Source organism: Furipterus horrens, unplaced genomic scaffold, assembly GCF_987537825.1.
Source record: "Furipterus horrens unplaced genomic scaffold, mFurHor1.1.pri manual_scaffold_6, whole genome shotgun sequence".
Taxonomy (NCBI): Eukaryota; Metazoa; Chordata; class Mammalia; order Chiroptera; family Furipteridae; genus Furipterus; species Furipterus horrens.
Genome location: NW_028327176.1, coordinates 30,204,936 through 30,222,534, shown reverse-complemented (window position 1 = coordinate 30,222,534; position 17,599 = coordinate 30,204,936). Strand labels below are relative to the sequence as shown.

The 17,599-nt window shown below is 38.5% G+C and overlaps 1 protein-coding gene across 6 annotated transcripts in view; it reads right to left on the bottom strand.

Annotated features, from left to right (window-relative positions):
* The window catches only part of SOCS5 (suppressor of cytokine signaling 5), an 89,924-nt gene extending 76,329 nt beyond the window's left edge, over positions 1-13,595 (bottom strand). For 5 of the 6 annotated variants that reach the window (XR_016511907.1, XR_016511906.1, XM_090281249.1 and 2 more), the window contains exon 1: positions 13,426-13,595. The gene's annotated coding sequence lies outside the window, so the exon portion shown is untranslated. Of the gene's footprint in view, positions 1-1,546; positions 1,666-2,742; positions 2,940-13,425 lie in introns of all 6 variants that reach the window. The other variant, XM_090281250.1, reaches the window with a different exon arrangement.
* Between the last annotated feature and the right edge of the window lie 4,004 nt (positions 13,596-17,599).

Genomic DNA, 17,599 nt, shown 5'->3' with positions numbered 1-17,599 from the left:
TTTTTAAAACACCTATGGCGATTCTAGAACTGAAAAAGAATAGCTGATATTAAAAACAAACAAAACAAAACAAAACCTTACTGGATGGGCCTAACAGCACATTAGACAAAGGAAATATTTTAAAATCAATAAACATGAAGACAGGGCAACAGAAACTTAAAAAATAAACAAAGGAAAAGAAGAAAAAAAAAGGAAGAAAACTAGACAGAGCTTTCGTGATTTGTGAGTTAATATTAAGTGGTCAAACATGTAAGAGTAACATCTGAGAAGAAAGAAAGTACTTGGGAATTTAAAAATAGGTAACTAAAAATTTTACAAATATGATGAAAACAATACATAGATCCAAGGAGCTAGATAAACCCCAAGGATACAAAGAAACAAACCACACCGAGACATCTCATAAAGTTGCTGAAAACAAGTGATAGATAGAAAAATCTTAAAAGGAGCTAAAAGGAAAAAGCATTGATTACATAGAGGAAAACAAATATTAGAATCACAACAGGGTTCTGGTCAGAAACTATGCAAGTAAGATAGTGAAATAATATTGTTAAGGTGCTAAAGGTGGAGGGGGGGAACCCTAAATTCTTTATACACTAATAATAACTTTCAAAACAGAAGACAAAATGAGAGGGGTGGGGGGAGAGAGAATGTTTCACTATAAGAAACATAAAAGGAAGTTTTTTCCAGCGAAAGACATATGACACCACACACAAACTTGGATCTACACCAAGACATGAAGATCTGAAAAAATGATTAAAATGAAGATAAATATTTATTTTTAATTGCTCTAAAAGGTAACTGCCTGAGGAAGCAAAAAGAAAAGCAATCGGTTAAAGCACACATCAAGGTGTATGACAAGGTGCAAAAGTTGGGGAGAATTGGGAGTATATTGTGATGTAAGATTCTTGCATTGCACATGAAGTGATATAACTTTGAGGGCAGACGGTTATTAATTAATTAATTATAAGGGCCAGCACTAACAATTTTTAAGAGATATGTTATAAACTAATACAAGAAATAAAAATGGAATCATTAAAATATAACCCATTTTCTCAAAAAATTTGTTTCTTAATAAAAGTCACATCAAGTAAAAAATAAAAAACCCATCCAAAAACAGATAGAAAACAAAGAAGAAAGAATAAATAGTAAGAAAGATGTGGTACATTTTCACAATGGAATACTGTGTGGTTGTAAAAAAGAAGGAACTCAACTTTTGCAACAACATGGATGGACCTGGAGATTATTATTATGCTAAGTGAAATAAACCAGTCAGAGGAAGACAAATACCATATGATCTCACTCTTATGTGGATTCTAATGAACAAAATAAAACCAAAGGCATGGATACATGGCACAGACTGACAGATACATGGGGTGAGGGCTATAGGGACTGGAAGAGATTAGCCAAGGAACATATAAGCATAGCCCATGTACACAGACAACCATGTGGTAAAAGCAGGGGTGGGGGGCAGAGGGAGGCAAAGGAGAGAAAATGGGGGACATCTGTAACAGTATCAACAATAAAAACTTATAAAATAAGTACTTACTTTTAAAAAAATGTAAATGGTCTCAACTAGTGGTTGGCAAACTTTTTCTGTGAAGAGGCAGAAAATATTTCAGGCTTTGAGGACCATATGGCTTCTGTCCCAGCTACTTAACCTTGCCACTGTAGTACAAAAGCAGCCATAGACAATATGTAAATGAATGTGCTCAACTGTGTTCCAATAAAATTTTATTTACATAAACAGGTGGTAGGTAGAGTTGGTTCTGCCAGCCATAGTTTGCCAACTCACAGTGTAAATGCACCAAATTAAAAGAAACATTGTGAGACTGTATAAAAAGCAAGATCCAACTCTGTTCTTTACAAGAAACCCACTTTAAATATAATAATATAAATAGGTTAAAAGTAAAAGGGTGGAAAAAGATATACTATATAAATATTAATCAAAAGGAATTTTATTACTAGTAACAGAGACTTTAGAACAAAGAAATTTGCCAGGGATAAAAAGGGACATTTCACAAAGACAGAGGGGTCAATTCATCAACAAGACTTAACATTCTTAAATGTGTGTGCATCTAAAATGCTGTAACAGTGCTAGAAATATGAAAAAAATCTGACAGAACCGAAAGGAGAAACAGAAAAATTCAAAATTGTAGGTGAAAACGTCTACCCTCCTCTCTCAGTAACTGATAAAACAAGTCAATAGAAAATTAGTGAAAATGTAGGAAGGTATCTGAAGACCAACCTAACCTGACATTTACAGAACACTCAACTGAACAACAGGAGAATATACATTCTTCTCAAGTACATACAGAATACTCACCAACATGTACCATATGTTGGGCCATAAAACAGTCAGAAAGCTTAAATGGATTGGAAATACAGGGTGGGGCAAAAGAAGGTTTAGAGTACTTTGTATGGAAAATAACACAATAATTAATAAATAATAATGTAAGAAAAACTGTTTTGCATGTTCACAACTGTAAATCTACTTTTGCCCTACCCTATACTTAAAAATATGTTCTCTGACTACAATAGCATTAAATAAAAGCACAATTACAAAAGGATACCTGGAAAATCCCAAATATTTGAAAATTATTTGACAACACTCTTCAGGACAATCCATGGATCAAAAAATTTACAAGACAAATCAAAAAACATTCTGAATGGAATGCTAATGAAAATATTTAGGTTTAAATGTTTATATTAAAAAAAATTAAAATCAATGATTTAAGCTTTTACCTTAAAAACTAGAAAAAGTAACCCCTGGCTGGTGTGGCTCAGTGGATTGAGCATCGGCCTGTGAACCAAGTGTCGCTGGTTCGATTCCCAGTCAGGGCACACAACTAGGTTGCACATCAGGTCCCCAGCTGCGGGCTCGAGTGAGAGGCAACCACACAGTGATGTTTCTCTCCCTCTCTTTCTCCTTTCCCCTCTCTCTAAAAATAAATAAAAAAACAGACAAATAAATTAATTAATTAAAAAAAAATAAAACTAGAAAAAGTAGAGCAAATTAAACCCAAAATAAGGAGGAAGGAAAGAATTAATAGATGAGCCCAAATTATGAAACAGAAAACAGGTAAACCACAGGAAAAAAATCAAAAAAACCAAAAGCTGATTATTTTAAAGGACTGATAAAATTGATAACCCCTAGCTAGACTAATCAAGGAGGAAAAGGAGAAAATGAATCCAATGTCAAGAATGAAAAAGGAAGTATCAATACAGGTCCTACCAACATAAAAAGGAAACACTGTTTCATAAAATGTCTGATTTATTTTCAAGCTAATATTATACATTTGACAAGTTAGATAAAATGGACAGATTCCTCGAGAGAAACAAATTACCAAAACACGCATAAAAAGAAACAGAAGATCTGAATAGTCTTATACTCATTCTTTTAAAAATTGAACCCAAGAGCCTTTCCACAAAGAAAACTGTAGGCCCAGGTGGCTTCACAGGTGAATTCTATCAAACATTTAAGGAAGAACACGAGTTGTACCCAAACTCTTCCATAAAAGAAAGAATGAAGAAACATTGCTGGTGGAAATGTAAAATGGTAAACCCACCTTGGAATTTGTTCTGTCAGTTTCTCACACTGTCAAATATATATGTATTCTATAACCCAGAAATTCTACTTCTAGGTATTAATCCACAACAATACACATGTCACAAAAAGCCTTGTACAAGAATGTTCATTGCAACTTTAGTCTTAACAGTTGAAAACTGGAAACAACCCTTTCTACAATAATAATAAACAAATCATAGTATATCCATACAATTAAATACTAGTCAGCAACTAAAAGGAACTACAGTTACATGTAACATGGATGACTGTATATTTTAAACAAGAGCTTCGTATAATTTTTATGTCCAGGAAAGTTTGAGAATTATGGTTATGGAAGTACACAAGAAAACAAAGAGAAAACAGGGGTTTAGGACGTTTAAGTTATATATAACAGTTGTCATTTTCCTAAACATTTAATTGCCATTTAAATCATGTTACAATACTCCTCTGTTCATGTTCAATTTTCTACTTATGTACTTCAAGGACTTCCAATTCCGAATTTTAGTCTTCAATCAACTACCTACCCTAATTTCTCATTAATCTCAACTCATGCTGTGCATTTTAAGATAAGGAATCCTGTTCACCAGCTCCTTTGCTTTTTCTTCCTTAATGTTCCACTTCCTTGGTACTGTTTTTCCCACCTCTTTAATGGTGTTATTCTTGTCGCTGCACAGACTTGTCTTTCTACTCCTCTAAAACTGAATCAAAAACTCATCTTTTCCACTAAGTGCTAAACCACCTCAGACTCTTTCCAAATTCTCTCAGCACTTGAAGATCTTGGTCCTAATAAATATATTTGTTTTACTGAATTTGGACATCTCTTCTATTATAATGGACTCACCAACTCCATACCCTGGCTTAGAGAGAATTTTTGAGTTCAATGAATTAAAAAGATTATAGTCCTCTTCAAGGTTCATTCTCTTGGCTGTTTTTCCTTTTATCTCTGGAATTCAATTTGCCAGAGGCTTACATTCTATAGAGCTGGAGGGGTAAGAGAGAAAGAGAGGCAAAGAGATGGTTAATTAGGGGTTCTCTGGATCAGATTTTAAAGAAGGTGAAAAAAACCTTTAGGCTTCAGTATCTGCCCAGACTATCTCACTAGCCCTAGGAAGCAAACAGGAATCCAAAGACTTTTTTTTAGGTGAGGCATAAGGAAGTGTGTTTATCTAAGAATTCCCTGCGTTGTACTGGGATGGCCAGACAGAATGCAGTACACTGTTTTAAGGACACTAAAATAAGTATTTCTGGCAGCAAGTTAATCTCTATGTATTCTTTATAAAGTTAGGAGGTGGAGACTTGACTAGAGGTGGGCAAAAAATATCTACACTCTCAAACTAAGTGCCAACACTTTTTGTTCTACATACATTATTACACATCTAATTTCACAACTTTCAACTATAAACTATGCCTTCCAAATCGTATGTATAAACCTGACCATGCTCCTGAGCTAGACCTATATTTCCATGATCTCTTCATGTCATTATTTATCTAAAAAGCATAAGTATAGCTATCTGGAAGCAAACTCAGTATACTCCCACTCCCCTTCTCAAACTTGCACATATTCTTCTACTGCCCAGTCAGGAACCTTAGACTCATTCTCAGCTTTCTCTGTCACCTACAAACACTAACCAAGTCTGAAAGTCTTCAACTCCTGAAATCGCACTGTCTCTGAAATCAGTGCTCTTGTTTCTATCCCCACTATAAATTCCTTAATTCAGACCATTATTATCTCTTTCCTGAACTAAGGCAGAGCCTTAAATGACATCCTTGACTGTGATCTACCCACCAGAGACCAGAGAGACTAGGCTGCCTCATTCTCTCACCCTGCCACACGTATTACTTGAAGCAACATCTCCAATCTCTGTTCCTCCAGACTGTTCTCTTTATTATTGCTATAATCAGTTTTGTAAAATACCAAACTATTTGTGTCACTTCACCTATAAAACAAAATAAAAATCCAAACTCCTAGTGTGGCATACAAAACTATTCATATTTTGTTTCCATTTTACCTTGGTTCTACTTCTGCACTCATTTCAACATCAAACTTTACCCTTTCCCTTTAAACACACTATGTTCCTTCTTTTTAATAATCCAGAATAAGTAGCAACTCAGTTCAGCTTATTTTATTTTTATGAGCACCCTTACACTATTTAAAGCCATTAGCTAAACCTGTACAGCAATAATGACTGAAGAAACAATCAGATGATATAGCCAGCCCTCAGGTAGCTTATTTATTAACATGGTCAGTATAGACTAAATGGACACGTGAATGTTTCATCTACCTGCCGAGCTTCTTCTCTACAGCAAACTAATGTTAAAGGTCTTCAGTTACAGACTTATTGCCCTCATTTTGATTCACAAGCACAAAGAGAGCTGTACATAATTCAATTTTCTTCATATCCATCCATTTCCTTTCTTTCATCTTTAACACCTCCCTTCCTCACTTCTGTTTCTCCTCTTGCATTTCTCTCCTCCGGCTAAGTTTTCACTGCATCCTCTTTGTCCATCCTTGACAAGAACATCAGTATAATTCTTCTATTGCTTTTAATAGTAGGGCACTTAAAAATTTACAAAGCACTTCCGCATATACTTACTCACTTGGTTCTTAAAACCTCATGTTTTGGGATTCCAAAAATCAGCAAATATTAAAAAATGTGTGTATAACATTACATATAGCAGATGCTGCCCTTATAAGTAAAATATAAGAAATTTTTCATAGATTTTAACTCAAACTTGAGGAAATTACAGTTCAAAGAGTTCAGTGATTCATCTAACATACTGCTATTCCTTCAGTCTATAGCTCCATAAGGCCTCGTCACCTGCTCCTCTCTTAAGACATACCTCCTGCCTTCCCCTCCTCCCAGATCAAGAATGTTATGCCATGTTATCAGATGTTTTCACACCACTAGAGCAATCCAGGTCTCTGCACTCCTGTTCTGGGTTTTTTTTTTCCTACCAAACAATATTGTCCTTTTTAACTAATGTTACCTTTATTAATGCCCATCAATTATCCAGCATTTTATAGTCAAAAGGAGAAACATTTTATGGGCAGCCAGCACTGATTTACTAATCACGAGGATAAAACTGTGTACCAAGACATCCTTAGCTTTCCTTAAAAAGCAGGAATTTAACGAATGTCTCTAAATCCTCTGAAAATACAGAGATACTATCTTTTGTGGTAATGACATCCAGTGCTGCTACAGCATTTCATAAACCCTAAGTTACACTATTACATGTTTTAAGGGATGCCTCTTAATGTCCTGGGAAACGTTTAGGATTAACAATCAAAAGACCAGCGCCATAGTACCAACTCCACCATATATTTGGCTACTTAGGAAAGTCATTTAACCTCCCTGAGTCAAATTTCCACTTTGATAAAATTGGATAATGCCACCTACCTTTCACAATCATTAAGAGAATTAAATGAAAGAATGACTGCAAATCAGTTAGCCTGGAACACAATTGTCCAAAAATGGTAACCCTTTTATAATTATATTTATATAAAACATTGTTTTTGTTTTCAGAACCATGTGCAACAACTCTTAACATGTTCTTGAACTTTGTGGCCCAGCATCAACTACAATAAATGCCTTCAAGGAAGTGATTTCCATGACTTCTGGATCCCCTGCCTGGGTCATAACTCAGGCTGTAGAAATATAATTGGAATATCTCTTTCTAAATACATTATCTTGTTCTCTACCACACAAAAACTCATCAAAAGATGTGCCTGTAGCTTCTCCTTGTTGGCCTGACTTTTAACTACCTGGAACAGCACACAAAGGCAGTTGCAAATCTTGCAACTTTTACTGCCAGTCTGTTTTCGTAATCACTTGTTAAAAAATGTTAAATAAAGTTGATCCCACACTGATCACCTGAAGGTTAATGAGGCTGGACTGGTGTTTCATGTTAATAATAAAAGCAAAGACAAAATAAATAATTAGATAAATCAACTCCCCTTTGGCCACATATTTTAACCCTTAAGAAATTACTTAGACTTCTCCCAACAGATCATATGTAATGTTTAGTAAATTTATCCTTTAGCTTTAGGATATACTTCAGCAGTTATCCTGATACAAAGACATGCTAATCTATGGAACCCAGGATCTATGCCAGGGCTAAACACCTACAAAATCCTGGTTTACCTCAACATTTTTCTCTACCCATCCTCCAATTCCTTCGCTAGCTCCCCTTCTTCTGACTACCACCATATATATATAGGCTTAAAGTTCAGCTCCAAGATCATTTCTATTCTCTCTTTCATGTTCCATTTTAAGTATACATATTATTTAAATAAGCTTCTATCCTTTTCAATTCTTTGAAATACAACATTTCATATACTTATCACCTCTAACTGAAGAATCTTGCTCAGAATAAAAAGACTGGATAGCATTCCTGTTATAATAGTCTTCAAATTAAAAAAAAGAAAAGTCCTAATGTGCAGAGCAGATAAGTTCACTTCAAAAATAATTTTTTCAAAATTATCTTCATCACTACTTCCTCTTATTAATTTTGATAAAATATTACTGTATATTTTGTCAAAGTAAAGGTTCATTTATTTTGGTGTTAAACAGTATATAAGTAAAATGCTTATGAACTATTAGAGAACCTGTGGAAATACATTGTTACTATACTGTATTTGGCAATGGTATAATTATGGTCTCTCTCAAGTAATTCCTTAGAACTTGTCATCTACTTGTAGAATAAAGTCAGGCAACTAATTCATAGTTAAAGCACTCAGATGTAAATTTACCTAACATTAACATGAATCAACAGTTCAGCCATTTACCCTTCAAGATTACTTCTGCTCTAACCAGGTTTAAAAGTAGGATAGTGGCTCAGATGAAGAATTTATTAGGTTCGGCAAGGCAAATGATTCGTATTTTCCTTCTGTCATTCTCTAACATCTCCACTGAAGCTAAGAAAGTATAATCGTTTACATGGTCCATATCTACCCAGTCCACATATCTATGAATTATAAATATGAGTACCAGGCAATCTGCAATGCCATAATAATTTTTAAATATATAAATAAAATTCCAACTTAATGAAAAAATGAGCAATGGTTGTATTTTATTATAGCCTGACATTTCTGATGTCTTTTGAAACCACATTTAAATAAATATTTCATTCGTATAATGATTACATAATAGATTTGAACAAAAGATCTGTATGTCTAAATTCTATAAAATCTCTCAAAGCATGAGTGGAAAAATGTACAATAAATTGTAAATTTCTTAATATTATAATAGTTCATCAAAAGAAGGTTAGGAGTTGTTCACTCTCATAGATTAAAACTTTATATCAGTTAAAAAATAAAACAACCGTGGAAACTTTTGATGACTCCATGTAACTCTCTTAGCCCTCCTAGAATTACTTCAGACTAAAGGGATGACCCATGTATTTATCATCTTAAGTACCACCAATAGAATGTCTGCCTGAGATCCAAAACGATATAGCAAGAATCTACTATTGCCATAATGAATAGGCTTTTGAGTTATAACTTGTTTCTGATTTTAATCTCTAACCTGGAAAATAAATTCAATTTAATAAACTAAAAATAAGAGCAATTAAAAAATATTATGTGAAATACACTTAAAAAGCATTGAAATTAATGTTTAAAAAGAGGCATAAAAATAAGCTCATGTGTGACAGATGGTAAGAAGTTACTGTTGTTACAGGAAGTAAAGATGTTGTGAGAAGGAAAGACACAAATATGCTTGAGAATCAAAGACTATAAACAGAAGAGCTGCTATAAAAGAAATAGAAGAACCTCCTAAGGCAGAAGCAGACCATCCAAAAGGAATCTACCATTGTCACCACAAAAAGCATTTGCTAAACCACATGCTCATGACACTAATTAGACCTGGGTTACAGCAAATTAACAAAGAACAGCATGTTACAAAATTGGAGTTATACAAGTTTAATCACTAAAACCTAATAATTTAATGGATGAAGCCATCAAAACATTCACTTACCAGAAAGCAAGGTTCAATGAGCTTCTCATGGTTCCATTGGCAGAGAGGGGTCGCAATGAACAACAGACCTTATAAATTCCTGTTTTCCTTATCTAAGCTTACTCAGTAGGCCTCTAGAACTCAGTAAAATACCTGCAAATCAAATTTTACATTTTGGTTCTAGAATAATAAAAGTAACAAGGGTCTCCTGAGGCCATTCAGAAAAAGACACCTTCAGCCTAACTTGAATATGCACACCTAAGGTCCAAGGTGAACAGAGGAAGGAGAGAAAAAAAAATGAGAGCATCATTTGCACTAACCGCCCTCAAGGCAGATTATTATTTGATCTTATATTTATCTAAGATTTTTTTTTTTTGTAGTCTCAAAGTGACTTCATTAACAGCAAGGAAACAAGTGGGCATACAGTGCCTGTATATACCATTAAGAATAAAGTCTAGTATTTGTTGTACCCTTACCACGTGTTAAGGAAGCACTTTTAATCCTAATATCCTGTGAGGTAGGTACTTTTATTACCCTCACTTTACAGATGAGGAAACCTAGCTACACAATGGTTAATTCACCTGCCAGAGATAATAATGTTATTAAGTAGCTGAAAAACAAATCCAGTTTTTTTCTATTACAAGTATGATAGAAATTATGTTTTCATAATTATCATGTAATTCTACTACTGCTTTTTAAAAAGTATTAGAATCATTTTAATATAACAAAACCCCCACATATACTGAAAATACTTTAAATATAAAATTTACCTTGAAAATGAGCCTTTTGAAATCTGAAAATCTTTTAAGCAATTATTTTTTAGCATAAAAACTATAGAACACTAGCTTACTCTAAGAGGTTTATCTAATATTTTAAACTTAAGATGACGGTGTGTCTCTTTCCAATGAGAGAGAAATAGCAGCACTTCCGCTAACAATACAGCATATTGTTTTAAAATTTTCAGTGAAACTCATTCGGTTTTAGATCATTTCATGTACAAAAGTAGTTAACACACACTTCCCTATCCTTAAAAGAGCACATCACAAATAATCTAAAAACCATTTATAGTTGGCATTAGAATGCTTTAGACAGAAACACTGTGCTTTTCTGCCATCTTCCTGTGCTGCCATAATGAGGTGCATGAATGTTCTGGCAGGTGCTCTCAAGAGCATCAACAATGCCGAAAAGAAAGGCAAACTCCAAGCTCTTTTTTTTCTTTACTTTTAATTTATTGATTTGAGAGACAGAGAGAGGAAAAAAAAAAAAAGAGAGAGGAAAGGAAAGAGAGAAAGGGAAACACTGATTTGTTGTTCCACTTATTTATGCATTCATAGGTTGCTTCTTGTATGTGGCGTGACCTGCACTTTGGCTATTAGGATGACACTCTAACCAACTAAGCCATCCGTCCAGGGCCAAAACTTCAGGTTCTTAGTAAGCTGTGATCCAAAGTCATCGACTGGTTTCTAACTGTGATGATGAAGCATGGTTATGTTGGAGAATCTGAAATCATTGATGATCACAGAGCTAGGAAAACTGTTGTGAACCTCATGGGAGAGTTAAACAAGTGTGGAGTGATCAGCCCCAGATGTAATGTGCAAAGACCTAGAAGATGTAAGAGCAACCTGTTCTGGTCCTATCAGTTTGGTCTCATGGAAATGCCAACCTCAGTGGGCATCATGGGACATGAAGAAAAGACAAACACACACCGGAGGGAAAATCCTGGGATTCTTTTTCTAGGGATATAATACATATGTGCAAATAAAATGCCTCAAACGGGGGGGGGGGGTGCAAAATAAACACTGTGAATGTGATAAAACAGAAAAACCCTGGACTACAGTCGACCTATTCACCAACCCTGGCTCCATCACTAACTAGCAAATTGTTCTTTCCCCTGCCCTGGGCCTTCGTTTCCAGATCTGCAAATTAATCATCTCCATGGTCAACTCTTCCAGCTCTAGAAGAAATGTGACTAATACACATCCATCTTTTGTCCAAGCTTCCCATTCTCCCTTAGTTCTACAAATGCAGAAAACAGCCCATTCTAAACAAAGGTGATAGAGGATAGATAGCCTTTCCCACCACTGGTTTCCTACAGATGAGTCTCAAGGTAAAAAATGTAGAAGGTATTATAATATTAAAAGGTATTAGGTTTCAATATTTTAGACTACTGTTTTGTGTGCCAGTACATTCTTCCTAAGGACGAAGAGTAAAATTCAAGGACAATAGGAAGAAAAATATGTAATTATCCATTAATTATTCAAGAACTAAGGAGGTGCCAACTGAAAACATTAAATTTTTTGCAGAAATGTTTTCTCTGAACGATGAATTGCATTAAAAGGCAAAATCTGATCTGTAAAATTTGCTCAAATATCTTTAAGTACTCCCTAAAAAAAGCTTTCATATTATAAATTATGAGAAATTAGTAAGATAACATGTGTAATTCTGGAAATATTTAAAAGATTAAAAATCTAGCTGTGCAATTCGTCGCTGCTGCTTCTCAGTGGCATGAAGAACCTCTATGGGCTGCCAGAGAGGTGGATTCTGTGGACTGCCACTGCCTAACCCCGGTATGCATTTTCTATGTTCCTATCCCATTCTCAGAAGTGTTACGCAAACACAAGATTCTTAAAATTGAAGTAGGCATGTGACATTAAGATTCCCAACTGTTAGAAAACTCAAGCTGATTTTAGTATTGGTTTCTCAACTGCTAGCTTGCTAACATCTTCCCAGTTCAACACTTAAAGTTAAAATATCTTAAAACTTCTACAGAATTCGTAGTTCAATTTTGCATGACCTTGTAAAGAAACATTAAAAGCAAGAAAAAGTAAGCACGCGAATTATTTCTTAATTTCGTAGAGTAAAAGTCAGTAGCAAACTGTAATAGTCCAGTCCAGTCTAAATGTTAATTTGGTAAGAACTAAGCCACCGCTATGAACAGAGAGACCTGAAGAAAGGATCTTGAGCAGATGGAGAGGCTGCTATAAGAATTTCAAGGTAACAGTTTCGAGAATTTCCCGTAAAACTAACAACTGATAAAACACCATCAAACACATACATACATTTAAAAATAAAGGATAACTGACAAGGTCTAGCTGCGAGCCACCTTTCGGTGGGAATGCCAAAAGAAAATGTCAGAATCACCTCATGGCTCCAATCCCCCAGCCTTCAAAAGTTGAGACCCAAACCAAGGTGTATACTGAAATTGTTTCTTAGCACCTTTTAAATGCAACTCCCTCTCCAGAAAGTCATTTCGCTTCAGCTACTTGAAGGCCTAAATCTCAGTATCCAAGAATCTTAGGACCCCAAGCAGTTACAGAGGGGTCTTCCAGCACCCGCTTGCGCATCCCTTTCCACCTCGGCTTATAACCTGGAGGTGCTACAGTCATTTCCAACATCCATGCGCCCCATTTCCCCCTCATCTCCCAGTGGACTTCTTCTCTTCGACCCTAGGACCCCTCCGGATCAGAGCCTTAGATCCCCAAGTGAGTTGGCGGGTGCCCCCTTCCCTGCAGCTCCCGCACTGCCCGACAGTCCCGGGTGGCCTCCCCCATCCACCTCGACCCAAATCACGAACGACCTCCTACTAGACCGGAGCGATCCCTTTCCCCTTAGGCACCCACGTTCCTCCAACCAGTAAATAATTGCACAGAAATGCATCGAGAGCCTACTATGCGCAAGCTCCCACTATGCGCGGCGCGGTCGGCACGGGGCTCGCCGTCCCACGCCCGCTATCTCCTTCCCGGCCAGAGGGACGACGCTGCCTCAGCCCGGGGTGTGGAAGCGCCGATCGGAGGCGGACTGCGCCAGGCGCGGGCACCAGGGACCGCAGAGACAGCCGCTAAGGGCGGCACAGGGGCCGGGTAGCGGGAGCTGGCCGGGTCAGGCGCGGGCCGCGGGGACACTCACCGGTCGGGGCGCGCTAGGCGGCCTCATCCAGGGGCACCTGCGGCCAGGCAGAATGGGCCCGGACGGCGCAGTCACCGAGAGGGCGAGTCTGCCCGCCCACCCACTGGTCCCGTCCCCTCCGACTGCCCGAGAGAGCGCAGTCTCCCTCCTCTGGACGGAACTCGGAAACCCCAGCTCCGCCGGATGCCCCCGCCAGGCCCCCACCCCCTTCCCCGGCAGCCTCCCCCTCTACACCGTTTTCCCCTCCCCCCACCCCCAACCGCCACCGGAATGGAAAATACCTCCCGGGGCGGAGGGCGGCGGGCGGCGGGGGCACGCCTCTCTGAAGGGCAGCCTATTGTGACCAATAGCAGGCGGGACTCTGGAGGGGCGGGATTTCCAACGGCCAATCCGGAGGCACATGGGTGAAGGCCGAAGGAAGGAGGCAGGGAGCGAGATGGGGGCGGCCCGGGAGTCAGGGAGTGCGCGGCTGCCATTTTGGAGTCGGGCAGCTGCGACGGCGGCCGGGTCCAGCCCGAGGGTATAGGGAGGAGCCAGTCAGGTGGGAGAATGGTGGTGAAGTGACATTGAGGGGCGGAGCAAAGCGGGCTGCGGATCGAGGGGAGGGGTCGATGGCGACGAGTCACGGAGACTGAGGACGGTCACGTGGTCGGAGTAGGGCCAACAGTGGGGTTGGGGGCGGAAGGTCAACCTGAAGAGGGAGAAGGATTTGCTTTGGTTTCTACTGTTAAGGAAAAGGAAAGGAAAAATGAATGGATAGTGTGAGCGCTGGGTCAGAAAATGTGAATGAGCCTCCCTAGCTTCTTCCAGAATGGAGCCTCCTCATCACTATATTATAAGATATATTGGAAACTGGGCACTTCGTTTAATTTAAGTGTTGCGATCACTACTCTCAGCTGTCACAAACGTGACTCACAGGTCAAATGGAGAAGTGTTTGTCTCCCACTTTTTGCTTGCACTTTATATGGAAGGGCACCTGCCCCAGAAATGGCGGAAAGGGTAGAAACGTAGCTGAGTCATTGGGACGCTGCCAGGGCTCTTTCCATCTGGCCTTCTAGAAACCTGTCGTCATTCACAAACTTAACGGCTACTTCCGTGTTAGGCATTCTCAATATCCTGTTCCAACGCCTCCAAACAACTACAAAAACAAACAAAAAAGCCCTTGCCTAAGAGACCCTGTCTGACTCGTCCTTATTTAAATTCATGCTTGAAGTACAAGCTAAATTACACTTTCTACCGGTCCACTGAAAATGCTCCTCGTAAAGCTACCAGTGACGTCCATGTAACCAAGTTCAAGGGTCACCTTTTAGTTCTTCCTTGATTTCTGTTGCAGTAGATTCTATGGGCTACACACTTGAAGTTTTTCACCTCCCCAATGCACCGTTTCCCCCAGTTTGCCTGAAACCATAAACGCTCAGATTGTCTTTCTCTTCAGTTAACCTAACTCATCTGTTCTCTGTTGGCTCTCTTTTAAGTGAGTTGCAGGATATGAGCCTTAGCCCTCTCCTCGGTAGTACATAGTCATTTTGTTGCATAGTAAGTGATCTAACCATTTTGATGGTTGGGTATACCTTCACCGAGGTCCCAACCTGCATATATAAGTGGCTTTGGACATCTCCGCTTCCGCTTTATTATTGGAATTCAAATACTTTTAGAAGTCCACAAAATCTTTCTCTGTACCTTATCTTCTTTGATAACATAACCATCCATTAGCCAAACCAGGAATCAGGAACCTGGGAGTAATCCTCCATGCTATTCTCTGACTGTGTAACACCTCCTGTTGATTATGTTTGTTAAATGCCCTTTCCTCTCCACTTTGACAGCTACTGCCTCACCTGGGCCATTTATACACTAGGCCAATATTTACTAAGCACTTTACTATGTGCCAGACATTGAGATGCTGAGGATATGGTGATGAACAAAACTGACAAGTTTCCTGAATGGGGTAAGACAGAGAGGAGAGAGTATATCAGTAAAGTAGCAAATAAACAAGATAATTCAGGGGCTGCTAAGTGCTATGAAGACAAAAATCAAACAAACAAACCACCATCACAACAAACAAGACAGGGATACCTGCAATACCCTCCTGAAGTTGTTGCCCAGCTCTTCCACCTCTGTCTTTCCCCACCCCAATGCTCATTCTTTCTTCTTACTCTCAAAGAGAATAAGGCCCAGATCCTTTCACCTGGAGTCTTGATTGCATTCTCTTTCATCTACCAGAAATTTTGTCTGTCTTTATGTTACAGTTGCTTGAATACAAATCCCCCAACTAGTAGATAAGCTACTTTGAGGAAAGGGGTTATAACGTTACCTTATACATCTCTGTGCCTCCTTAGCACCTTGGCTCAGAACAGAAGTTCACAAAATGAGTGTTAAATGGATTGGTGAATCCCCTGAAACCTGAATCATGCTGCCACAAAGCATCCTTGGCCCAAATCAGAATGGAGGGTCAGTGAACTCACCTATGAGAGTGTAGTGGCAGTGATGATCATGGCAAGGGACAGAGTAATAATGAATTAGGCCATCTGGGCTGGTCCCTTCCAGGCCTGGGATTCCATGATGCTGTGCCCCAAAATGCTATTCACTTGACAATGCCAAGTACAATACATGTGGACGATTTAAAAGTAATCTTTGTTTCCGATGATGAGCTTCCAACCCAGAGCACTTCGGTGAATTGCCAGGATAGTCTCCGCAGGAGAAGGTTGCAGTTGCCACTTTGCTTTGTATTTCCAGGCCCTTGGGTATTGCACCCCAACAGGGAGGGAGATGTTGCCAGTTCCAGCGTAGTCATTGTAATTAAATTCAAGTTCTGGCAAAGGGCAGTACATAATTATGAAGTATTATTATGGTTTTATCATTATTAGACACCCAGCTGCCCAGCCCAGGAAACCACAGTAGTAAAACACTGAGAAGCCAAGCTCTTCTCCCAGCTGGCGTGAATCGATATCAGGTGTATTGGCGCACAGGCCTGCAGCTCCGCTCATCAAGATGAGTCCTTCTGTGCCCTCTTTTTAGCAAGATAAAATTTTAAATAAGTGGACAGAGGAAATGTAAGGAAAGATGTTTACCACCACCTCTGAATTGAGTTCCTTTTTTTCATCTCCCCAGAATGATCTCATCAATATATGTATTGTGTAAATCCTTTTCAACTTTATCCTTGATCTGTCAGCTTCCTAAACATCATTTCCTAATGTCTCCTGAGGATGTATTAGTTAGGGTGAGAGTAAAGAGTGCAGGTAAGAGTGCTTTTACTTTCAAAAACTTAGGATACAGACTAAATAATTCAGAAAGTAGTCAGGCTTGACAAGACATCTTCCTTTTATTAAGTGCCTACTCAATGCCATACTCAGCATTTCACTTATGCTATCTGATTGAATGCACACACACACACACACACACACACACACACACACACCCCCTACAAGGTAGGTTTTATTATCCTCGTTCTCTTCCAGGTCTCAAAGAATTAGTAAATGAGAGAGCTGAGATGTGAACATACTCGTAAAGATACAAATTTGGTAATTGTATACTAATGAGAGATGTGTCCACACTGGTGGATGAATATAGGTATCAAACTTCACCTCCTTGTGTCAAATTAAAAATGGTTTTTGGACAAAGTAGATTTTAAGCTGAGCACTGAAAGGACGATTCAGAAGTGATGCTGAGGGAATGGTGCCACACAAGGAGGCCAAATTGGCCTTCAGCCTAAATTCAATCAATAAGAAAAGATTTTCTTGTTCAGCAATGAGTCATATAGTCTTCAGGTACCTTTATTGTCTCAGCTCTTCCAAATACAGAAGTCAACCCAGGTGGTACAAGGTGGGCTGGGGCTGGAAGAGGATGGTTTGGGGCGGGACTACAGTTTTGAATGGAGAACTCCCCCATATGGCCCAGAAACTCGCGCAGCTCGCACCGGCTCTGGACCAACTGAAACTGTGGCCGCTTCCGTGCTGCCAATCAGTTGTTTTTAACTGATGTGTGTAGAACAATTTCCCATTCTCTTCTCTTTTCCAAAAACAACTGATGAACAATTAAAAAACAATTTATCACTTACTATGATGTATAAAGAAATTCACTTTTATTTTAAGGGATTTAAGGTCAAATAAAATGCACCCATTTATGTGTAAAGTTTTGAGACATGTATACCCTTATAACCATGATCATAACCATGAAA